The following is a 9,083-nucleotide window of genomic DNA, read 5'->3' as shown; positions in this document are numbered from 1 at the left end:
GCTGTTAGGGGTGTAACGGATCGCCCCCCACGGTTCGGCACACATGTGTAGCGCGGATCAATTGCAAAATGTAACCAAGTAATAATATTACTTAATATTAGTTAATATCCCTTGTAAATCACAATGTAGAGTTGCCATGAAAAGATAGACGCGACAGTTGCGTGCTTTGTTTTACTCTAAAGCGCAATGATAGGTTGATAATGAAAAAAAAAATCTAGAACAACAAGGCTGCGTTCGTAAATTCGCTCTGGAATCTGATCACTGAGTACACTGGTCTACTTGCACTGGTACCATTGCTTACTGTATGTAGTCGTCTTTGTAGTGGTTTGGGGGAATACTACAGTTTCAGTTTGTCATATGACTGTACAGCACAGTATATAAGACGAGTATATAAGGCAAGTATTTTTGTGCTGGTGGGTGTGGTCCGACCGATTGGGGTGGGCCTGTCTGGGCCAAAAATGCCAGGGCCTAATTTTTGTCCCAGTCCAGCCCTGATGTGCAGTGGTATATATACATTGAGATTATATACAATGTGCAATTTGACAGGCTATGATAAATATGTTGTATATAGTGAAGTATACAAAAATACAAAAATACAGGGTGTGGGCTATGATACACAACTTATTGTGAGAGTCACCTTAAACCAGTGGTGTAGTCTACGTGATACGCAGGACTACACCGTATACCCACTAGGAAAGGCCAAGGATTTCCATATACCCACTTAAAAATGTGCGAGGATACGTAACAGCGTTTTGTGACAGAACTTTCACACTTTCATTCATAAAATTCACCCTGTCTGTGTTACGAAGCACTTGACTTTTGGACCATTGGGACTGACTATAGCGTCACACACCATCAACGGGTGGAAATGCGACATGAAATATGTCAAAATGCAGCACTATCATGCACAGATCAACCTTATAATCTTGTAATGTTATGTTATGTAATGTTAGATATATAACGTTAGACAGGGAGCGCAGATTTATTTTTATGGCGTTCCAAAATGAACGATATGAGGCTGGGAGGGAAAAATCACAATATACCCACTAGAAAAAACTAGACTACACCACTGTGTTAAACTGGCTGCATTTCGTTGTCTGGTACTTGTACTCTGCAATGGCACTAACGTAATCGTCTAATCTAATAGGTCTGCAATAGGCCCAGACATCTCACCTCCCTGCCCCCAGTCAAATAAAGAGTAGATCATTTCCCAAAGGCCTTCAGACACCTAATTAACATTAGGTTAGGGGGGTTGGAGGGTAGGGGGGTGGAGGGTAGGGGGCTTGGAGGGTAGGGGGGTTGGAGGGTAGGGGGGTTGGAGGGTAGGGGGGTAGGAGGGTAGGGGGGTTGGAGTGTAGGGGGGTTGGAGGGTAGGGGGGTTGGAGGGTAGGGGGGTAGGGGGGTAGGAGGGTAGGGGGGTTGGAGGGTAGGGGGGTTGGAGGGAAGGGGGGTTGGAGGGTAGGGGGGTTGGAGGGTAGGGGGGTAGGAGGGTAGGGGGGTTGGAGGGTAGGGGGGTTGGAGGGATGGGGGATAGGAGGGTAGGGGGGTTGGAGGGTAGGGGGGTTGGAGGGTAGGGGGGTTGGAGGGATGGGGGATAGGAGGGTAGGGGGGTAGGAGGGTAGGGGGGTTGGAGGGTAGGGGGGTTGGAGGGTAGGGGGGTAGGAGGGTAGGGGGGTTGGAGGGATGGGGGGTTGGAGGGATGGGGGATAGGAGGGTAGGGGGGTTGGAGGGTAGGGGGGTTGGAGGGTAGGGGGGTAGGAGGGTAGGGGGGTTGGAGGGAAGGGGGGTTGGAGGGTAGGGGGGTTGGCGGGTAGGGGGGTAGGAGGGTAGGGGGGTTGGAGGGTAGGGGGGTTGGAGGGATGGGGGGTAGGAGGGTAGGGGGGTTGGAGGGTAGGGGGGTTGGAGGGTAGGGGGGTTGGAGGGATGGGGGGTAGGAGGGTAGGGGGGTTGGAGGGTAGGGGGGTTGGAGGGTAGGGGGGTTGGAGGGATGGGGGGTTGGAGGGTAGGGGGGTTGGAGGGTAGGGGGGTTGGAGGGTAGGGGGGTTGGAGGGATGGGGGGTAGGAGGGTAGGGGGGTTGGAGGGTAGGGGGGTTGGAGGGATGGGGGGTTGGAGGGTAGGGGGGTTGGAGGGTAGGGGGGTTGGAGGGTAGGGGGGTTGGAGGGATGGGGGGTAGGAGGGTAGGGGGGTTGGAGGGATGGGGGGTAGGAGGGTAGGGGGGTTGGAGGGTAGGGGGGTTGGAGGGTAGGGGGGTTGGAGGGTAGGGGGGTTGGAGGGATGGGGGGTAGGAGGGTAGGGGGGTTGGAGGGTAGGGGGGTTGGAGGGTAGGGGGGTTGGAGGGATGGGGGGTAGGAGGGTAGGGGGGTTGGAGGGTAGGGGGGTTGGAGGGTAGGGGGGTTGGAGGGTTGGAGGGTAGGGGGGGTAGGGGGGTAGGGGGGTTGGAGGGTAGGGGGGTAGGGGGGTTGGAGGGTAGGGGGGTTGGAGGGTAGGTCTACAGGTACCTGCCGTCAGGGTTGAGACATCCCTGCCTTTTAGTTTTTATATTCTACTGGATTTTAGCTGCCTGACGCTATTTTATGTGTTTCCATCTAGCAACCAGGTGTGTTGTTGTTCCCTACAATAGTTTGAAACTAAATGTTTTTAAAAAACGGCAACTGTAATGGAGGGCGACGACATTCTTCTGCATGAACTTGACCTCTGTAGGTTTTTGGAGAGGGAGTCGATGTATGTGTTTTCTAATAATAATAATCCATGTTACGTTCTATGTAACCCTTTCGCTTTGACAACACAGTAAGAGTGAATAATGTAGTTCCATTTGTGCAAGATCATGTATGCTAGAAAAATGGACAGGTTATAGCAGGATAGTCAAGATCAATAAAGTGGAACAGTTACAAGACATAAGTGAAACAGTTACAAGACAGAAGTGAGACAGTTGGACAATTGACAAGTTGTGGGAGACAAATAAGACAAATAGACAGGACACAATTTAGCTACAAATCGTACAGAATAAAATAGTAGGCTACAGAGAATTTACATTGTTGGCATTTAGCATTTAGCAGACTGGCCATTGGCAGTCGTCGTGTTAGAAGAAGGAACATTTTCTTTGGTGTCAAAGACGTTATTTTTGGCATGGTCAGGAGCCTTGCAATGCCTATCACAGGTGATTATATACGATTTAGATTAGATTGAACTTTATTGTCATTGCCGAGTCCAAGTAGACAAAGAAATGCTTAGCATCTAACCAGAAGTGCAAATAGTGATATAAAACATGACAGTGTTAAGTGGTATATACAAGATATGTGCAGTGAAGGTAGCTATGTACAGTATGGTGTATACAGATGTATACATTAAAGGCTATATCAAAAAAGAGGTATGTGCAAAAAGATGGTATGTGCAAACTAAGGTAGTATGTCCAAACAGCAGTAGTGCAAAGAGTGTAGTAATTGGTTGTCCAAGGTGACATAGGGGGATACTGGGAGTCAGCGTACCCCATGTTGGGGGGGGGGGGGGTTGTTCATCAGAGTGACAGCTCTGTGAAAGAAGATGTCATATGTCCATCACAGCATGTACGTCTGAGTCAGGTGAATGTAGGGCTACATTGTAATGCATGGAACAGAATGGGGACGCAAAGTGCAAGTTGAAGTATTTGCTGTACAGCAACAGACAGACAAGAGGAATGAATGAATGAATGAATGAATGAATGAATGAATGAATGAATGAAAGCTTTATTTCGAACATGAGAAAAAAGAAATAGTTATAACAACAAAAAACAACAAAAAAACCAAGAAAAAACAAAACAAAACAAAAAACACTATTTACTTAACATGTCCGAAAAGGAGTAGGAAGAAGCATAAGCTTATTTAATCCTACCCCTTCTCCAATACTCAGAGATTAATAATTAATAATCTACAGTTAACTTCAAAATTAATATAATATTTTTTTAAATTCAATCAAATTTATTTACGTATTTACATATTTACCAACAATAGAAAACAGATAATGTAAATAAACAAATAATCTGTGAACACCTGATGACACCTGATGACTATCAAAGACAACTACATGCAATACAAAGTAGAGGGGTAAAGAGAAACAGGGGAGGAAATAGAAAAGAGGAGGTGGTAAGGGTAAGAATAGGACACAGTAACGTGAACGGGACTCTCCACATTACAGGGAAGCATCCACCTGGACTAAAGTGAGCATTCACGTCAAAGAAACAGGAGAACATGTACTTGTTAACTGCAGGAAATTTGCAGCCGAAAACGACCCGTGATTGCCACCTGGCGACCCGTTTTGGTAATGTCGATATGATGCACTGATGGAAATGCGCATGCGTTGAAAGTTCAATTGTTGAACTACAGCCCTTGTAGCTTACATTTGACCACGTTAGATGTTGTCAACACTGTTGACATGGCATAGTATGTTTGTATCCCTGTGATGCCTTAAATGTATTCCAGTGCTTAAAGTAAACCCGAGAGTTCAATATCTTAGAATTGGCGAATTATGTTAAACCAGGAAATGACTAGCACTCCATTTCCCGTCATCCCCCCCTCGCGCGAAATAATGCACGAAATAAAGCAAAACTCTTACAGAACACACAACTTAAAGGAGATTCATACACAAATACACTCGTTATGAATTGCATATCCACACACACACAAATCCATACAAGCATACATACGTGTTTAATAATCGCTCTTGTGTGTCACTGTTGTAAGTGTGACAGACCAGGTCAACACCGTAACCGGGACTCTTGTCTCTGAGAACGGCTTGTGTCGCTCTCCTCTGTAGAAGTCAGTACACTCTGGTTTCTCTTCAGATCGCATAAATCTTTCGCCTTTTACTAAAGATTTCCGTGGAGAGGAACATTATGAGTATCAACTAATTTTTTGATGCCCTGCTTTACGGCGGGGCTTCCTACACCTGTGAAAAATAAGGGGTTATGTGTGGTTAGAGTAACATTAGATATGAACCCAAACACGTGTTTTACATGTTCGCATTGTTATTCACTGTTACAAGAGATACCTTGACATTCTTCTCAAAGGGTTAGGGTCTCGCCTGGAAACATATTAAAACTTCATAAAATGACGAAAATCGAGGCTGTGTTCGTAAAAAACGCTCTGGAAATCTGATCACCACTCATGGAATGCCTCTTATCCAATCAAATTACTTGGTCCCTTTATGACGTTGCACCTAGTGTGCGTTCCGGCACTCTCAGAGCAAAATTACGAACGCAGCCCAAGAAACGAGAGGAGACAAGTCAACTCTGACATGGATATAGCGATTGTGCGCATGCGTCTAACGTCTAACAATTAAGTGTTAAATTATATTTTATTATAGGTTAAAAATACGGGAGATTTACAGGAAAATATTTAAACGGGAGCACAGCGGGAAAGAAAGGTAAAATACGGGAGAATCCCGGGAAAAACGGGAGGGTTGACAGGTATGCAGATTAGACTTTGCCAAAAAACATCTAAAAAAGCCAGCCCTCTTCTGGAACAGCATTCTTTGGATCATTTCACAAACGAAAGCAGATAGACAGCTTCGGCCCACCGCCTACCAGCACACCCGGCCCAGCCAAGCAAGCAAAGACCATAAAGGCCCTGCACCAGGCTAGCCAAGCAGGTGCCCCAGCGGCAGAACAGACCAAGCACGCGAGATTTGTATTGTTAAGTGTGTGTAAGATGTGTTCCCAGTCGGTTCTAACTGGCTACTACCAGAACAGAATACACCTCCCATTTCTGACCCTGACCTGTGACCCACACCAGCCTCCCCCTCGGGTAGACAAGGTATGTCACCACCATGATGCCTCCTATGAGGCTTTTCCATCAGACCTTGCCGTCTCTCCACACTTTGCTGCCCTCTAGTGTTCAGGATGGGGACAATGTATCCAGAGATTAATTCTGTATACGTTATAATTCCGCCACTAGGTGGCAGCACCGTACCTCTTATACTATAATACAGTGAGTCATGAAAGGGAGTTGAACCTTATACCATGTATACCGATAGCCTAGTGGAGGCCGGTGGAGGTAGAAATCGGAGGACAAGCTCATTGTAATGCACGGGATGGAATAAGGAACACCATTCATTAAAAAGAGTCTGTCCTCCGATTCCTACCTCCACTGCCCTCTGATATACTATGATATCGACATTATACTATGATTATGTAATAGTGAGGTCTCTTCTCAAGCATAGACACTCCTCAATGTAAGTGTTTTGACTCACCGAGGCCTCTGTAGTCCTTGCCCGTGGACAGGCAAGGGTCAGACTCAGCGGGGGTGAAATGGTGAACTCCGATGTCTCTGTGGTTAGGACAGTGCAGCAGGCCTATAAGGCCTTAGTTGGATATGAACAACATTGTATAGCCTACTGCATGAATGGATGATGTGTGTCTGTGTGTGAGTATGTATGTGTGTGTGTGTGTGTGTGTGTGTGTGTGTGTGTGTGTGTGTGTGTGTGTGTGTGCCTGCGTGTGTGACCATGTGTGAGTATGTACAGGTCCATATTTATTTGGACACAGACATCATTTTTGTTATTTTCAGTTAAGTTACAGTTATATAAAGAATATGGGCTTAAAGTGCAGACTCTCAGCTTTAGGGTAAGGGTATTCACTTCCAAAATGAAGGAAGGGTTTAGGAATTACAGCTCTTTAATATGTAGCTCCCTCTTTATCAAGGGACCAAAAGAAATTGGACAATTGGACTCAAAAGCTGTTTCATGGGCCAGTGTGGGCTATTCCTTCATTATTTCTTTATCAATTAAGCAGGTAAAAGGTCTGAGTTGATTCCAAGTGTGGTATTTGCATTTGGAAGCTGTTGCTGTATACGCACAACATGCAGTCAACAGAGCTCTCATTGCAAGTGAAACAGGCCATCAGGCTGCAAAAACAACCAGAAAATCCATCAGAGATAGAAAAGCACCTTAAAAAAGCCAGCTCAGTTCTGGAAGAGCATTCTTTGGACAGATGAAACTAAGATCAACCTGTACCAGAATGATGGGAAGAAAAAAGTTCAAAAAACGGCTCATGATCCGACGCATACCACATCATCTGTAAAACACGGTGGAGGCAGTGTGATGACATGGGCATGCATGGCTTCCAATGGCACTGGGTCACTAGTGTTTATTGATGATGTGACAGAAGACAGAAGCAGATGGATGAATTCTGAAGTGTTTAGGGATATTCTGTCTGCTCAGATTCAGACAAATTCAGCAAAGTTGATGGGATGGCACTTATACAACACAATACAGATGGACAAAACCTAAAAACATATTGCATAAGCAACCCAGGAGTTTTTTAAGGCAAATAAGTGGAATATTCTGCAATGGCCGAGTCAATCACCCGATCTTAACCCGATCGAGCATGCATTTCACTTGCTGAAGACAAAACTAAAGGCAGAAAGACCCACAAACAAACAACAACTGATATGAAGACAGCTGCAGTAAAGGCCTGGCAAAGCATCACAAAGGAGGAAACCCAGCATTTGGTGATGTCCATGGGTTCCAGACTTCAGGCAGTCATTGCCTGCAAAGGATTCTCAACAAAGTATTAAAAACTAACATTTTATTTATTATTATGTTAATTTGTCCAATTACATTTGAGCTCCTGAAAATAAGGGACTGTGTATATCCTAAACGTTTCATACAATATTTGTGTTCAACCCCTTGAATTACAGCTGAAAGTCTGCACTTCAATTACATCTCGATTGTTTCATTCCAAATCCATCGTGGTGGCGTACAGAGACAAAATTATGGAAAATGTGTCACTGTCCAAATATTTCCGGACCTAACTGTATATCCGTGTGTAGGTGTGTGTTTGTGTTTGTGTGTGTGTGTGTGTGCGTGTGTGTGTGTCTATGTGTGAGAATGTATGCACGTGCTTGTGTGTGTGTGTGTGTGTGCGTGCGTACTCGCTCACGTGCATGCACTTGTGTGTGTGTGTGTGTGTTTACACACCCTCATCAAACAAGGCCCTCAGGCAGCCACAGACACACACACACACTGGCCCATTCTTCCATGTGTGTGAGAATGGGGGAGTCTGTGTCCGCTGGTCTTTGTGTGTGTGTCTGTCAGCGGCCTTGTCTGTGGCAGGCTCCATTGTACCAGACCACTGTTCCTTATTGACACAGGAGCCCTCTCTCTCTCTCTCTCTCTCTCTCTCCCTCTCTCTCTCTCTCTCTCTCTCTCTCTCTCTCTCTCACTCTCTCTCTCTCTCTCTCTCTCTCTCTCCCTCTCTCTCTCTCTGTCTCTCTCTCTCTCTCTCTCTCTCTCTCTCTCTCTCTCTCTCTCTCTGCGTGTTCCCAGGGTCCGAGACGCAAGCCGGCCCCGTGAACCGCTGAAACTGGATCCTGAGCACACAGAGGGGAAACCATAAACACACACACACACACACACACACACACACACACATAATCACTCTCTCACACACACACACACACACCCACACACACACTAGGAAGTTTGTTTTCTCTCCCACCAGGAGCATTGTCTGCCCCCTCCTCTGCCCCCCCCCTTCTGCCCCCCCCCCCCATCGTATTTCAGTCTAAACTGTGGCGTTGACATTAAAGGGCCACAGGTAATCATGTGGTCACAGCTGCAGCTGCTGACAGTTCCTCTGTGTGTGTGTGTGTGTGTGTGTGTGTGTGTGCAATTGCGTGTGTGTGTGTGTGTGTGTGCATGCGTGCATATGCGTGTCTGTGTGTGTGCATATGCGTGTCTGTGTGTGTGTGTGTGTGTGTGCATATGTGTGTCTATGTGTGTGTGTGTCTACGTGTGTGTGTGTGTGTGTCTGTGTGTGTGCATATGTGTGTCTATGTGTGTGTGTCTACGTGTGTGTGTGTATGTGTGTGTGTCTACGTGTGTGTGTGTGTGGCGGCCTCTCATGTGGTCGACCTCCGTTTCACGCTGCAGTGCCCCCCCCCATCAAAGAACGTGTTGAGGGGGACATTCTGAGGTCAACGAGAGGGCTGTGGCCGTTTAAAGTAAATGAGATCTGAGGTGAGGGTGACAGTCTGTCGACCCTCCTCCCCACAACCATCCGTCTCCCAGACTCCCCACGGTAACACGGGGGGGGGGGGTGGCGGTGTTG

Source organism: Nansenia antarctica (assembly GCF_963989245.1).
Source record: "Nansenia antarctica genome assembly, chromosome: 3".
Taxonomy (NCBI): domain Eukaryota; kingdom Metazoa; phylum Chordata; class Actinopteri; order Argentiniformes; family Microstomatidae; genus Nansenia; species Nansenia antarctica.
Note: the sequence above shows the minus strand (reverse complement) of the source record.